The following is a 16997-nucleotide window of genomic DNA, read 5'->3' as shown; positions in this document are numbered from 1 at the left end:
GTCTCGCGTTTGCTCATGTTAGAGCTGATAGTGTTGTAAACTCCTAACCCGACTTTTCACCTATCGGCAAAAGTGCATTTATGTACGTAACCCGAAAAAGTGCAATTAACTGTGTAAAGTGCTCGACTTCTGCCAAGCGAAATCGCGCTAGAAATATAGAGAAAAAGTAGTCCACGAGCCAGACAGAAAACAGCAAGCCTCGCATGTTTTCTGTACTTGGTCGATGCGCTCGAGGAGGCCTAGCCACCGGAAAAGGCATGATGTATGCATGCCTTGGACTAATGAAAGCAAGCAGATTTTAATAGGCAAGCCCACAAACCAATGAAAAACACAGACGTGACCTCGACAGGGCTCCAAGCCCTTTTCTAATACCTAAAGCGTCTCACCGCGATACGCATGCGAAGCAGGCTCGACCCTAAAAATATACTTGAGGCTTTAAATTTATATACTTTTTAGCCTTCCATTCAATTAATCCCTGATATAACTTAGATGGGTAAAAGGAAAGCTCTAAAACCTCTACAGGGGGCTGCAGAAAATAAAAAGGCTGACCATACAACAAAAGTGTACTTCAAACAAGATAGATGAATTAACTGAAGGGCTCAGGATCAATGTCAAATACAGTGAGAGATACTAATCCTCAAGTGCGGGTGTCAACACTTTTTTACTAAAAAAACAAAAAACAAGTACCCTGTGACAAGATTAGTTGATTATAGGAGAACAGAATAAATTTGGGAAATTAACAGTCTCCAGTGATAGTTCCTACCCTTCAACTACTATTTCAAATTTCACACAAATAGATTAGCGCCATTATCATACATTTATCTAGTAGACACAGATGCTGGGTGCGCAAAGAAACCCAAAGGTGTTCTTTACACTGCACTAGAATTATAGAACAAATGAATAGCCCTGTTGAATTAAAGCACTGGACACGGAGGTTATGGGGCTTAAAGTTAAGGTGCAGCAGTTGGTTAAACAACCTTCATCAACACATACAACTTAAGTGGTAATTTCATTCATATTGGCCTGATTGCAGTTTGTCCTACAAACCAACTTCTCATAACCTGACACAGGGACACTCCAAATTTAAAATCACAGCAGACAGGGTTGTACAGGGGAAACAACTGATTTTCCCATCCTTTGAAATCTGGTATTAAACACCCCAAAGGAGAATTTGAGTAACTCTGCATCCCCTCATCTGGCCAACTCAGTAGTAACTTCAGGGAATAACATAAGACTGGGCACTGGTGGAGTCACTATGGTGCACACATTCACAGAGCACTAAGTGTTCCATTCAATCGAAAGGGGAAGTAGTCTACATGACTTTTGTACCAAAATTGTCACCATAGGCGTGGGCAGACAGTGATTCCATGACTAGCAAAGTAATACACTCGATAAGGAATTCCTGTCAGTGCTACTTAGTGATACTTCAGACATCTTAACAGCAAAACACTGTTCGTCTAACACGGATCTGTACACTAATATTAAACTTATCCTTTAAAAAGAAGATTATGCTGATGGTTTAGTAGCATTAAATAATGCCTTAAATATTAAATTATGTTCCCAGCTAAATTAAGGGCAGAAGGAAAAACTTGGCACTTTGGGACCCTAGAAGAGGCCTGGAACTGGCTTGAAGGCTGGAGGCCAGCAAGGAGGATGGGGGCACTGAATCGATCCCGGTAACAAAGAAATGAAACAAAGGGGTCAGATCAGAGGGCCACAGCTAAGGGGAGGAGAAGTGCCCCAACAATCGCCGCAGAGGGGAGACTCACAAGACACCTTGCCGGGGAGAGCCAAGGGGACTGGTTGGACACCTCAGTCTGAGGTTCTGGAACTGCAGACATGAGACCGAGCCACAAGCAGAGGACAATAGGAGAACTAGAGAAATGTAGAAAACTTTCTGGCTTATGGAAGACTTGCACTGGGACGATTTACGGACAGCGGCAAATAGAGGGGATTTAGTGACGGGAGGCTGTCTGTCTGTCGGACCACAGAACCCTATTGTTCTAGGCTATCGTTGGGGCGACAGGTGCTGTGCTATGTTGGGGGCAGGGGCAGTTCCAAATCAGCCATGCAGAGAGGAGAGGGATTGAAGGAGGAATGTTTCATGCTGAATTCATTCTTGTTGTTTCTTGTCTGTCTGGATGCACAGTTGATTCATATTCGGGACAATAGCCCTTTATGCTGACTATACAAGCTTTACGAATAGGGAAGGAAAGGGATGGTCCCTTAAATGCGTAGGTCCCGAGTAGCATGCATCCAAAAAGGCCGGGGAGACCTCAGTGAAGATAATGTCCTGGATTGACAACGGGATAGGAGACAAAATTAAGAGGGGGTGGTACTACAATACTTTAAACGTCACCCACCTGACATAGTTATGTTGCAAAAAAAGATACACATGATGGGCAACATATACTAAGCTCTTGAGAAATGGAGCTACAGGATGGTGGCCCAAGCAGGCTATAAATCAGGCTCTAGAGGACTAGGGATTTAAATGAAGCGGGTGCTCCCTTTTACTGTCTAAAGCTCTTGGACGGATTGACATGGGAGATATGTGACACTATCCTGGAGATGGGAGGAGCAAACACTCAATATATGTGCCACCCTGGCTGCATGCCTCCCCATTCCATAACTTGAGCACCCTACTCCTACAACTACCAGAAAGAATGCTGCTTAAGGGGGGTGATTTTATGTTAGCGATCAGTGGGGAGCAAAATTGATGGCCATCACACACATGGGGATGACCCAAAACCTGCTTTCAGAATTTTCAACAGCCTCAGGGAAGGTCAATATATGGCAAACACACAACCCTGGGAGACAGCAATACACGTTCCACTCCGGCACATATGGAAGTGTCTCCCGCATAGATTACCGTTTTACACAGCACCAGAAGATACACTTTTTAAATGCTAAGGGATATCTGATCACTTCTCGGTACGGGCAGTGTACGCCTCGAGCTCTGGAGACATATAGGCGACCCGACCAATCAACCCCAAGTATCTGAAACAATACTTATTACATACGGACCCACTGGCAGTACAAAACACTACTTTAAAGAGAACCTGACCTCGATCGACAACACAAACTCTCTGGGAGGCGTACAAAACCGTGGTTAGAGGCCAGGCATTATCCCTTATTTCGGGTTTCAAAAGAGATAAGTGGGCCAAACTTGGTGAGCTTGAGAGGGACATACTGTCCCATGAACAATTCCTAATGACAGTAGATGGACTGGAGCCCTTGGCAACATGGTTTTGTCAGGATCCACTGTTCACAGGGCTGCAATGGGAGGGACAATGAGAAGACAAAATATCACAATACGCAGATGACGTGCTGCTGTATGTGACTGACCTGGATTTAACACAGCAAGATTAATGTAGATTATTACAAATTTCTGCAAGTATTCAGGCTACACTATCAACAGACACCAATCCATGAAGTATCCGCTTAAGGGTAAGATCCCGCAACTGCCGCCCATTTGCATGGAGACAGTGGTGAACACGGACTTCCGTTACTTGGAAATATACATAAGACCAGACACTGAACTCTTCTTTTAAGAGCAATTTGGCCCCATATTAGACAGACTACGGCAGGATGTCTGACACTGACAGACTTTGCTGCTCTCGCTACTAGGGAGAGCAGCACTATTTAAAATGATGTCTTTACCACACTTTCTATAATACCCTGCAGAACATCCAATATGAGGTCCCAATAGTTTGACTATGTGAAACTGTTGTTTCCTGAGGTACTTGTTTAGTTTTCGCAGGTCTAAAATGAAACTCCGTTCTCCAGATTTCTTCTTTTTTTCCTTTGTAAAAGTGGGAATAGAAACCCATATTCCTCTTGGCTAAGTCCACTATTTCTATAGTTCACATGTTTAGCATGGATAAAATTTCCAGATAAAGCAGGTAAAGTTAAAGATTACATTTCCTTTGATGTGGTATTTGTGGAGGAATCTGGACTAATACCAAGGTGTAACCATATGACATAAGGTCTAGGACCCAATCTGTCATCACACTAACAATTTCGGTAATAATTGGAAATTTGATTTCCACCAACGTTCAAAGGTGTTATTGTGAACAGAACCTTTCTTACATCACTCTCTTTTGTCAGTTTTTATTTTGAGGTTCTTGGGAGGGAGGCAGGGGTTTGCTTTGTGTAAGCAGTTGATGGTGCAGCCCTATATTGCTGTATTGTTGACAATAGGTTTAAGGGTGCTGATTTAGTTAAGAGCACTAAGATTGATATATTTTGAATGTGAATTGCCCTCTGGCTCATTGAAAGGTCCGATGTCTTTGCTAGAGGATGCAGAGTGACCTTGCCATGTTGGTCTTGATCGATTCGAGGGCATCATCTACATGCTTGCTAAAAAGTGCATGTCCATCACAGGGCATGTCCATACTTTGCACCTCTCGCCTGCAAGATGTTACATTCAACCCTACCTGCCTCTTGAAAACAGCAGCACCTGATAGCTGTCTAAATACAGTGGATGCTATATCCATTATACAGTCTCTTTCCCCCTGATGAAGAATTTTCTTTGCTTCAGCTTTTTTATCTTACAGTGGAAGGTCAATATATGCCTGGATGTCTGACCACATCTGCCTATCATAGTGACTAAAGATAGATAAGGAATTAAATACCCTTCCAGTATCAGCTGTCACATAAAATAATCTCTTTCCAAAGTTCCCTAGCTGCCCTCCTTTCCTGTCTGGTGGAGTAGAGCAGGAAGTGGATCATTTCGTTAATCTATGCTGGGCAGGCTGCATAACCAAGGAGTCAGCCCTACGAAGACATAATTAGACTGACATGTGAATCATCAGAAGTGTTATACTTTCTGTCCAGCCGAGGGACACATGCAGAAAGTATAGCTGGTTTTCATCATTTAAATGCCCTCATTTTAAGAGATATCAACTACTGTGATAGCTTACAGAGATTATGAGAAGTCTCTTTAAGATCATTCTGTAAACAATCAGATTTGTTTGACTGGGATAGATAACTCAAACCCGATTCATACACTTTCAGTATGAAAGCCTCTAATATTGCCTGGTGGTGAGTCTACTGAATAAGGAGCAGCTGGTGCAACACAGGTGCCAAATATTCATCCCATTCTGCACCAACTTCCTGATCATCAGATATTCACAGTCTTCTCTACCACATCACCTGAATATGTCCCATCGCCCACTGATGGTAATGGAGTTACTGATTGCGGGTTTTGTGAAAGTTGTGATGTTGGACTTGGAAAAGAAGGCATAGTAGGAGAAAGAGGAGTGAGTAGCTGTGCAACTAGCAAATGTGGTTGTAAAGATGGTTGTTACGGTGATCTGGTCTTTTAAATCTCTGGAAATCTTTTGTGATAATCATCTAACATAAGCCTCCAGTCTTTTACCAAAGCCTCTGGAACTTACATCATCTCCTCACCATACTATAAGTTTTGATCGAAAGGTTTATATTCCTCAAAGTAATGGAGAGGTCTAACTTTGCGGCTTGTTTCTCTGGTGTCATCAGCCTGAGGAGGAAATTTATGCGGCTTCCATATACTCACTTTCCTCTTGATATCTAGCAAAAATTGGACTGTAGCCTGTGCTAAAAAGCCTTTCATCACTAGCATCTTCAAAATGTAATAAATGGTTGGGTGGTAGAGGAAACAACTGGCTAAACATAGTAAGCGCTAGCATTAATGATACAGAAATCCCTTTTTCTGTGATTAATGTAATTTTTTTGAGCTTCCATCGACATTGTCATTCTTTTTCTTGAGAGCCTCTGTTGATGGTAAAATAGAAGTAATTGTCGCTGAACTGTCGCTGATGTTAACACTGCTGTCGCCACTGCAATGCTTCCTGTCTACAATGATGATGTTGCTACTGGCAGTGACAGAAGCAACACTGATCCGGTCGACGAGGACTTCATCAAAATGTTTTCTGTCATTGACAACATTGCCATCAAGTGTGTGGTCAACAATTTAGTAATTTTAAGAGATAACTTTAGTGAAGTTGGAGGCTCTTTTTCTGAAAACACATCTTCCTTTCTGCGTTGAAGTGAAAGCTCAGATGACAGATTTTGTTCTGTGGAAGCATCTTGTCAGTTTTATTTTTTTTAACCTTTTTGAGTGGTTTCTTTTTGTAACAATTTTTAGACAAGAATTCTTCTCACCAATCTCTTTTATGAGTTTTCGTGGCAGAATCTGAAGTACCATCAGTGTCATCCCCAGAGGCTGAGATTTTGTTGGCTTTGACTTTTGAGCAGCCAAATTATCTACCTTCTCAGTTGTTCAAGGTATTTGAAGAAAAGGTATAACAGATTTTGTGGTCCTATTTTGAGAGAGGGACGTAGGCAGTAAATGCATTTCTTGTGGGGAATGTAGTCTCATTCTCACAAGCACCGCAAGGTTTTAAGAAACCTTTTTTGATGTCTCTGGAATGATGCGTAGTCAGATTTTCAATCAAATTGTGTTAGAAATCACCTTCAAGCTTGTCAATCATGCTGAAAAGTTAGGAAGTTTGAGTTTTCTTGAAGTAAACTGAGGCGAGCTCAGTGAGACATCCTTTACATAATGTGCAGTAGAAAATGTGAACTATGATAGCCTCTGAAAGTAGCCTCTCAGGGTGCTTCAATCTGAGTAGCTGAAGGTTTTTTTAAATTCTGTACATAGGTTATTAAGGTTGATGTTTCTAGCCTTTACAGGTTATGTAAACCTGTATAATATATCACAGTTTTCTATTTTTACTGTGGAGTCCCACTTGGACAAAGGGCAATGATTCAAGCATGTAAATCTATGTAAGAACTAATAGTGGAGAATATGTAGTGCTACTGACGCTTGGCGTTCCAGAGCTGTTTAAAATAAAAGGGTACAGAAACTTGCAACAAAATACTTCCCAACTGCAAAATTACATTTAGAGACCTGAGATCTAGTGTCCATGAAAAGGAACAGATTTGTGTTCTCCAAGATAAAGAAATCTATGTCACTGAACAATGATACGGACATAATTGTCCTTACTTCACCATGTAGAATGTGCCAAAGAGAGATTATGATGACGGAGAGTCTGTCATTTCCAATGATAGCTTATTTGGATTTGTGAGGGTTAAGAAAAAGGATGGCAATGATGAGACCACCACCTTTATCCCTCCTCAGGTTAGAAAAAGAAACCTTCTCAGGGTCCCTTGAACACAAGGCTCATACTTTCCAATTCTGTTACTCTAACCACCCCTTACCCCCCCATTCCACTCCTTTAAGAAATATTGCACACTGGTCCAGTAACAGACCCTTCTGTTGGTATGGAGTTGAAGATTATGCAGGCCAGATAGTGGTGTAAGATACCGAACATTATGTGCTTGGTCACCTCAAAAACGCACACCAGAAAGACAGAAAAAGACCATGTGAGCGTGCAGACTTTTAGTAGTTATTAGTTATGCCTTGCTTTTGAAGACTAAGAAAATGTTGCTTATACCTAGCTGTAGTCACTCAGCTCTAAATGTCTGCTCTTATGCAGAGGGCTTCTCAAACATTTTGAATCACTCCACAAAGTCTGGGTTTGGCTAATTCTAGGAAGACCAGAAAGTGTAATGACTCAACTACAGCATCTCAGCTAACTAAATGTTTCAAAAACAAAACCTTGGTGCATTTAGAGAGGTGGTATGTGACAGGTACAGATGCTGGGGGAACAGATATTTTAAATAAATAAATAAATAAACTCATCTTAACCAGCATTGAACACTTTTAGTAGTTCCAAGTGATTGAGAGACAACCAAGCAGCCCTGAATATAAAGTTATTTTTAGGAGTTTTTTGTAAGAGTGCCATTGTTTTTAAGATCAAAGCTGAAACAAGTTGTAGGATAGTTGTATGGCGAGGGACTAGCTGGGCATACAGAAGCCTGAGAATGTTGGCTCTGACTTTTTTTAGCATGAAAGACTGGTGGGAAAATTAGAATGTGCACAGATTTGAAGGACCACAGTCAGTGCATTTGAGAGAACCAACACACATTGTTAAACATTAATGAGATGTTGTGAACATTAAAAGGTACACCACTGGGCCGCTCACACTACAAGTTTGTGCTGTTAATCTGCAACATCCTCCTGCACTGAAAATCTCTGGACAAGGCTCTTGCCTCTGGAGGCAATGCTGAAGTGAATGCCTCAATCTAGCTGTCTAAGTCACTGGAACGGAAATCTAGAAATACTGATTAATTTGGGGGGGAGGGGTGTAGCCTACCCGCAGCTTGCATGGGATCTATCCCCAATAGAGTTCTTCTATTGCTGTCACATACAAGACTGGCTGCAGAGTCCGAAATGGGCAGACAAGAACACAAGCAGCCAAGCTCCCTTCCAACAATCAGCCAAGACGCCCAGTCTGGGGGAGACATGCCCCCAGTTAACTCAGATGTGATGATGGAACCAGAACTGCAGTTCCTCTTGATAAATATGGAATACAGCCTTGCTCCAATGATAACAAGATAAACAATATCACAACAAGAGTAGGCAGCATTAAGGAACACCTTGACCAAACAAGAGTCTCAAATGTAGTGGACGATGCTAAAGGGTGCAATGACAAGCTCCTGCATATGGAGATGTATTGGATGTTATCAAGTTTAAAAATGAGGATCTCAATATCTGCTCATGCAGAATAACTTGTGAGAACTGGGAGTGCCAGAATCTACTGCAATAAGCAAAATGGAGGACTATGTGGAGACGATGCTAAAAGCTTTCTTCAATCACTCCTCTTTCAATCCCATGTTCTCTGTGGAGTGGGCCCACCGAGCAATAGGACCAAGACCACCTCTGGTGTACCTGTTCACCTGATAATCGTCAGACTGATGAAGTTTAAGGACTGTGACACTATGCTTAACTTGCTATGGAATGACATCATCTGGCCTGCTGTGGTAATAACACTTCCATAAATTTGAACTTCACAACTGCAATTCAGGAGCCAAGGAGAGATTTCCTTCTGATTAAGAAGAATATGCTGAAAGCAGGTGTCCAGTAAGCCCCAAAATATCCTGCCAAGCTTGGAGTCACATTAAGTAACAAGAGTCATATATCCACTGACCCACATTAGGTTGCTAAATTCATCCAAAAAAAGACTACAGGAAGGGGTGAGCAACAAATGCTAGAAGAAGAATACTGTTGAACATGGAACAATAACATGATAACATGTATTCCTATTAAACTGGAGGAATAAAAGGAGGTGGCTACAAGGGAACTCAACTACCAGTGCTTATTGTATCTGCTCCCATGCCAAGGACAGAACAGTTCTGCCCTCAGGCATGGTATTCATGTGCAGAGGGAGGAACTGTTTCGTCCTTAGCACACAACCAGAAGATCCCTCTGGTGTGGACACTAGAGGAATTTCCTGCTCAAAGAGACAGCCCCAGGAGCCGAGGAAATGCTTCCTCACCTCCCGAGGTTGTTTCTTTGTTTTCGGTGAAATGACAACCACGGTGCATTTTGCGCTTAAGTCATTCCACTGAAAATGAAAGTGACTAGGTGCTCAAGGGGCTATCTCAGTCCCCCGAGCACCTAAGCACATGGGAGAGGTATCTCTGGAAAGGAGAGAATCTCCTGATAGGGATCCACCTCTAGATACCAGGAAGGAGGGAGCTGCCACATGAGCATGCCCATGGGCTTTTGCTCCCTCTTTACTTTTTATGGGCACATTCAGTCTTTCTGCCCCAGGATTTTTTTTTTATTCATGTAGGAGTGGGAGCTGCCCAGAATGGGCATTGCAATGCCCCCACCCCTCCCAAAAAATGGGCACAGTCTCTCTGCCTAGGGAACAGATGGGGTTATAGCCCACTAGACAGCCACTATTTTTTTTGTTGTTAGTGTTTGGGGTGGGGGCTGCCCAGAGTGGGCATGGCAATGTTACCACACCCTCACAAAAATGGACACAGTCTTTCTGACCCCACTCCCCCTCCCCCTCTCCCTCCCCACCGCCACCCAACCTCCAGGGGGGGCAGAAAGCCCACTAGACAGCAAGGATGCTTTTAAAAAAAATTAGCATAGGGGTGGGAGCTGCCTAGAATGGGCAAAACAATGCCACCACCTCCTTCCCCAAAACAATGGGCACAGTCTTTCTGCTCCTAACCCTGGGGGGCAGATGGGGTTTATTACCCCTGATCTGCCTCCAAGGAAGGGGGCAGGAAGCCCCCTAGACACAATAGGCTATTTGTTTGGTAGTGTAGGGGTGGGTGCAGCCCGGAATGGGAAAATAAAATAAAATGGGTTCAGTATTTCTGCTCCCTCATCCACCCAAGGGGTGGAGATGGGGATTATAACCCCAATCTGCCCTGCTGGGGGCAGAAAGTCCACTAGACACCACCAAATACATGGGGACAAAGTCTTACATTACCCCCCAATCAACCCAATATGCCCCCTGGGAGCAGACAGCCCAATAGACGCCAGGGAATTAAAACAATAATAGAGGGGTGGGGCTGCCAAACCACCATGTGCATGGTATGCCCCCCCTACCCACTGAAGGGGTAATAGTCTTTCTGTTCCCCCTCTGGACTAAAGCATCTCATCCCAAATGGCAAGCAAGAAGACATTTGACTTGTTTGGGTGTTTATTTGCAAATGGGCCAGGGGAGCTTGATTAGCTCCCAATATTGCACTAATAGCATGCACTTTTGGGGCTTGGGTAGGCTGCCACTTGGAAAAACCTAACAGACCTAGACACTTCTAAAAACTAGCAATTTAGCAATTTGGGGTAGTCCAGGGTGGTGTGCTTCACATGCACCCTACACCATTGTCTTACCCACAGTGCCCTACAAACCTCCAACTTTGCCTGAAGTCACACATTTTCCCTACATTTAAGTGATGAAACCTTCCGGAATCTGTAGGAATCCACAAGAATCCTACCACCCAGCACTGCACCACCTGTGCAGATAAAACCACTGCTCCACTTGTGTGGCTGGGCCTAGTGCCGGCGACAGGACTGTATCAAACCAAGGACAACAGGAGCACTTGCAGGTGGACAAAATGTTATGGAGGCCTAAGTGCAAACTACCCCCAATAGCCAAAAAAGGGCTCAGTATTAAGGGGGAAAAGACCTAGCAGTGAAAAGTTTAAGCAAGCGGTTTCTTGTGCTCGGCACTGACACTTAATTACCAACAATGGCATGTATCAGCCTGCCACACGGTGGAGCTGTTTGTCTAATTTAGAGATCAGCATAAGTGGGGGGCGTGGCCACACCAACAAATATGATGGCCGCTCGGCCATGAAGCTCTTTGGATGGCTCCCGGCCAATCGACCACAATAGGCCAAAATGGAGCACATGCGTGGCGGCAATGGTAGCAGAGTACCGCTCAAAGGTGGAGGTTTGGGGGACGGTGCTTGGTAGGGCCACGGTTTGTTTCACTGATGGGCTTGCGGGCGTCGCACTGGTTGCGGCCCGCACTCACCTGGCTTGCGCACCTTGGAAGCCCTGACTGCTGGCTCCCCTTTCTCTCGCCCCATCCCCCACTGGAGGAATACTGGAGCCACCCAGGGTTGAGGAGAGTAGCACCTGGGCGATGCAGCCTAGCTGGGCCCTATTAACATCATCAGCCGCGTCGGACTGTCATTGTGGCCTTCTGTGGTGGGCCGCGGGTCCCTCCCCATCCATAAGGGACAGTGTGGGGGTGCGATGAGTGGCTGGGGCCCGGGCACTGGGGGTGCGCTGCTGTGGATGGGGGCTGCCTGAAATACATTTACTAACCGCTACAGAGAGGTCCCCCTGGGGTGTTCACTATCACTTGGCTGATTCACGTGTTGTGTGACCGTCTGCGGTGGGGTGACCGGACCGCCTTGCAATACTATGTATCTTGGGCACTGCTGGGGCCCATACTTCTGGTGGTTCTTGCTCCGTGACGGCACTGTCTGCACCCTTCCTGCACTGTGGTTGTGCCCCCATTTTGCTGTCTCGCCGCAAATCACTGTTTGAACAATCGCTCCTTGCTCCCCTCAGAGGTGGCACTGTGCTGGTTTTGGAGGTGCCCTCTACACTAGGTACAGACTTGGGAGTGTTCCATGGCCCTTGCCTCCTCTTTGACATGGGCTATGGAGCCCCGAAACAGCAAAAGTTACTGTTTGAAAAACAGGCGCCACCTGACATGGCTGCTGCACCCTTGGGGCGTGAGGGCGGCGCTCGACGGTGGGCCCCACGAGAGCAGCCAGTGGGTGCAGAGGACATAATGGCAGAACTTTGCACTGGGTTCCATGCCACTGACACTAGATTTGATGCCTTAACTGCCAGGCTTGACAGTAAGGGGAGCAGGCTGGATAAACAGCAGACCCGCCTGGAGGTGAAAATGGAACAGCAAAGCCTCCGAAGCATCTTGAGAAAGTGGAGGGGAGGTTAAAAACAGTAGCTGTGAAAAATTAGTACTTGGAAGCAAGGGGGCGCCGGATCAACGTGCGCATTTCTGAAATCGATGAATCCACTAACACCAGCTGGTTGGACCTGTTTGTTGAGGACCTACTGGCGGAGCTGCTGAGGCGCCAGAGCTTCAGCTTGACATTTGTGGTAGAGAAGGCACATCACACATTGGGGCCGCAGCCCGCCCCTAGAGCACCTGCCTGCCTCATCATCACGCATCTACTAAATTATAGTGACCTTGACACTACCTTCCGCCTGGCCCGGGAAAGGGGCCCTTTACATTATTAGGGTGCTGTCGTGTCCCTCTTCCCTGACTTTACACCTGCTGTCCAGGATGCTAGACAGATGTTTTCTGTGGTCAAGCAGGCACTTCGGAACCTTGACCTTTGCTATGGTATGAAATATCCGGCCAGGCTACGAATAGAGGTGAACGGTAAGCCACGCTACTTTGACAACCCCAGTGATGCCAAGGCCTTCTGCAAGCTGCAAACTAAACATGGTCTGTCACCTTGTGGGACTACCTCAGAACATGAAAAGCTGGATGCAGGGCCCTATTCCAGCATGGATCGGTTTCCTCTAGGGTAAATCTGTTTGACCTGCCTGAGAAATTAAACTCTGTACAGTTCTGATTTGCCTTCCCTGCGCTATATTACATGTTACATGGGAATTGCTTGGCAGTTCAAGGCTGGGTGTAGGAGGTTGGTGGTTAATTTTCTCTTTTTTTTTTTTATTGGAGTATATGTTTGATTGTTCCTATGTCATGCAATGCAGTCTACATATTTACCTTTTTAAGTCATGGTGAATAGTGCTCATATTGTGAAACAGTCTCTGGAAATGTTCCTCAATAACCCCCGTAAGGGCAAGCAAGTACTCCTCAATACCTTTATCGACACAGCTTGCAGGTGGCTTTTCTGCAGGAAAGCCACCTTCCTGCTGGCACTGTGCCCTCCTTTGCATCCACCTGGGGCCCCATAGTTACTTTGCTAATTATAGCACTTACTCCCGGGAGTATGCATTTTGGTGCACTAGATTGTTCCGTTCTGCCTCCTATCATTCTATTCTGACAGAGATGGTAGATATTTTTGGGTGGCAGAGCTGTTTTAGAATCTCAAAATTTTATTGGTAAACGTTTACGCACCAAATGTTGACACACCTCACTTTTTTCATGACCTCCATTCCCATATTGATCACTTTCAGGTCGACCACATTCTCCTGGGGGCCGATCTTAATATGTCAATAGACCCTGCTAGAGATACCACTTCCAATTCGCCAGCATCTAAATCCCTATCCCTCCGGGCCCTAAGAGCTCTCTGCAAAACATATGCCCTGCACGACCCTTGGAGATTACATGGCACCAATTCACTGGCCTATACCTTTCGTTCCATGGCACCTTGTCGTGTATTGACTATTGGCTCTTAAATAGCATGATCGCCCAGTGGGTCACCACTATCGAGCATCTCCCCCGTACATTGTCTGATCACTCACTTGTGCAGAATACACTCGCTAACCCAGTGTCTGAGGGTGCCGGAAGGACCTGGCGGTTCCCAGACATGGCCCTTCAAAACGCACTGTTTTGGCTGACCTAAATGAAGTAATAATGGAGTTTTTCCGCTTAAATGAGGCTTTGGTGGACAGTTGGGTGGTATTGAGCAATGTATTCAAGGCATACCTTTTGGGCATCTGCATATCTAAACCCTCTGGGGTGTTGCACAACATACACCGTAGCCTTGCGCGGGTTGAAGTGGCGCTCCCAGATCTTGATTGGTAGCCCGTGGCGTTGGGCGTCGAGTCCCAGTTACACTGGTGTAGAATACCACTGGACTAATTCAATGAACTAGTGGAAAGAGAGGCAAATTACAAGAGCAAATATGCAACGGCACGTAAATTTGGGGAGGGTGAAAGGCCAGGGAGGACACGGGCTAGACTCATCCGTCCCATACCCAGCGCCACACATACTTGAAATCAGGAGACCACACGGCAGCTGTGCAATTGGTACTGCAGAGGACCAGTCTGAATGTTTCACATACTACTTACGCCTTTACACGGCCCACCCAACACCACCACGCCCTGCATTACACAAATATTAAGATGACATAGCAATGGTGTGGTTAACCATCGCCCAGCAGCAATTCTTTAGAGAGCCTTTTACCACAGAGTAGGTCATACAGCCAATAGGTTCTTCAGAGGGGGTGCGTGCTCCGGGACTAAATGGGTTCACAGGAACATTCTATAAGAAATGTAAAAATATACTGGGCCCACACCTAGTATCCGTGTATGCAGAGGCATTGGATGTTGGGGTTCTCATAGCAACACTGCGTAAGGCAGTCATCACCCTTCTGCCAAAACCCGGTAAAGATCCTCTTTATTGTGAGTCCGAAAGACTCCATACCGTTCCATAATTTTGACAATAAGATAATGGCCAAACTGATTTCCACCCAACTCTCTCTTCTACTAGACCTGATTATTCTCCTGCTCAATACGGCTCCACATCCCTTAATATCCGCACTGTTTTTGCAATGCTTAACAGAGTGTCCCCAGAGATACCAGCACCTATTGCACTAATGGATGCCGAAAAGGCATTCGATTCTCTTGAGTGGCCTTTTTTACACACCATTCTTCACAAACTCGGATTTCTACAAGCATACACTGCCTTGATCTTTTTGTTATACACGCAGCCTACAGCTACTATACGACTGAATGGGACACTCTTCCCCCTTTTCCCACTTTTCCCCATAGCGCGGTACCAGGCAGGGGTGTCCTCTATCCCCCCTGCTCTTTATAATAGCAATGGATCCCTAGTGCATCACTTGCGGGAGGAGCACATCCATAAGGGTTTACAGCTCACTGGCGGGCTGCTCTTGGTTTTACTTTATGCAGATGATATACTGTTATTCATCCGCCACCCTGAAACTAATCTTAAACCTCTACTAGATGAAACAATCCATTTTTGGTGCATTTTCAAGGCTGCATAGTTAAGTCAGAGCTTTTCCCGCTCACTGACCATACCCTTTCACCTCTAGTTGAATTCCGCTAAAATGTTGTAATGACTCCACAAAGAACCTCAGTATTCATGCCCATAGAGACAAGGACCAGGCTATATGCTTAAACTATGAGCCTGCCGCTGAGAGGCTAACCACCCAGGCGGATAGAAGGGTGAAGCTTCCGCTGTCTATGGTAGGCCGCATTTCCCTCATTAAAATGATGGTTCTTTCACAATTTCTATGTCTTTTTTAAACATCTTGTACCACTTACAAACTCTTTTCACCACACTCCGGAGTTTGCTTATTATTAGGTTTGTGTGGGTGGACCAGCACACCCGCATTCGCTTGGGAGATCCTTACTCTCCCGTACGAGCGGGGTGGCTTCCGTGTTCCCCATCTTCAACTCTATTATTTTACGGCACAGTGCCATTATTTGTACCATTGGTTCCATCCCAACATGCGCATTCCCTAGGCAATCCCAGAACTTGACCTGGCTGCCCCTGTCCCTTTGTGTGCCCTTTTGCCCCAGGGAGTCCCCTTGAAACGTAGAGATATCCAAATGCTCTCTACCAATAGTTGGGCCTGGCTCACACTGGTCCGCATGCTTCAGGATGACACACTATACTCTCCACCGCGGACACTGATAAATAACCCATTTTGGCCTACCACACAAGAAAAGTGCTAGTTCAGCAAACCCTACAATTGTTTAATCTCCAGACACTAGGTGATGCATTTCCTGATCACCAGATATTGTCACGCACAGCAGATGCACGTTTCACCAATGCCCCTTTTTCGCAATACTTCGGGCTCTGTCACTTACAGAGCGCTTTCCGCTCATGACATCCCACCTATCCGCTAGTCCCGGTGGAATTCGCCCCTCTAACTTTGGTCGCCATGGCGGATTCCGGAGCATGACTGGTTTCCAAACTATACCGTGCATGCATTGACGTCCTCCCAGTCTCAGACGTCAGACCCAAAGAGTACTAGGAAACAGACTTGGAACAACCCCTATCTCCGAAAATCTGAGAGGCGTGCTGTGCACAGAGTCGCTTTGTCTCCTTTAATCATCGTCATAAACTGATACATTCCAAATTCTTGCAGAGTTTACATTACACCAAGTGACACAGCCCGCATCGACCATAGCCGTTCGCCCGCCTGCCTCAAGTGCTGTACACCTCTTGGTGACTTTCCACACGACCTGGACTTGTCCAAATATTAGTCACTCTGGTGTGATGTGTTCGACCAACTATCACACACTGTGGGATTACCCCCTCTAAACACCAACCAGATCCACTTGCACATGGTTCATTTTGTCTTACTTGCATTGCTGTATGTTTTTTTTTTTTTAAATGATAAAGTGCTTAAAAAAAGATCAGCATAACAACAGCTGTTATTCATTCAATACACATTTTCACAATTGCAGGCGTATGATGGTTTGTAGTTGTGTTGGTTGCACTGGAAGGGGTAATAGGTCGGTGCACGCTGCAGTGGTCTCCTGTTGAGGGCCCTGGCACTTATTTCTTATATTATTATTATTATTATATATTTTTTTTTTTTTGTTTTACAAATTAAACACTTGTCAACTCCTTGGCAGAGACACCTGGTCTAGGATATACTGGAAGGGGTGTAAGACTGGGGAGAATACTGGCGCAAATTAGTCTGCACCTGTGGGC

The 16997-nt window shown here is 45.3% G+C and overlaps 1 protein-coding gene across 6 annotated transcripts in view; it reads right to left on the bottom strand.

Annotated features, from left to right (window-relative positions):
• The window catches only part of NCOA6 (nuclear receptor coactivator 6), a 535183-nt gene that overhangs the window by 157697 nt on the left and 360489 nt on the right, over positions 1-16997 (bottom strand). The gene's annotated exons all lie outside the window — the stretch shown is intronic.

This window comes from Pleurodeles waltl, chromosome 7 (assembly GCF_031143425.1).
Source record: "Pleurodeles waltl isolate 20211129_DDA chromosome 7, aPleWal1.hap1.20221129, whole genome shotgun sequence".
In the NCBI taxonomy this organism is placed as follows: Eukaryota; Metazoa; Chordata; class Amphibia; order Caudata; family Salamandridae; genus Pleurodeles; species Pleurodeles waltl.
This window is presented reverse-complemented; position numbering and strand designations above follow the sequence as displayed.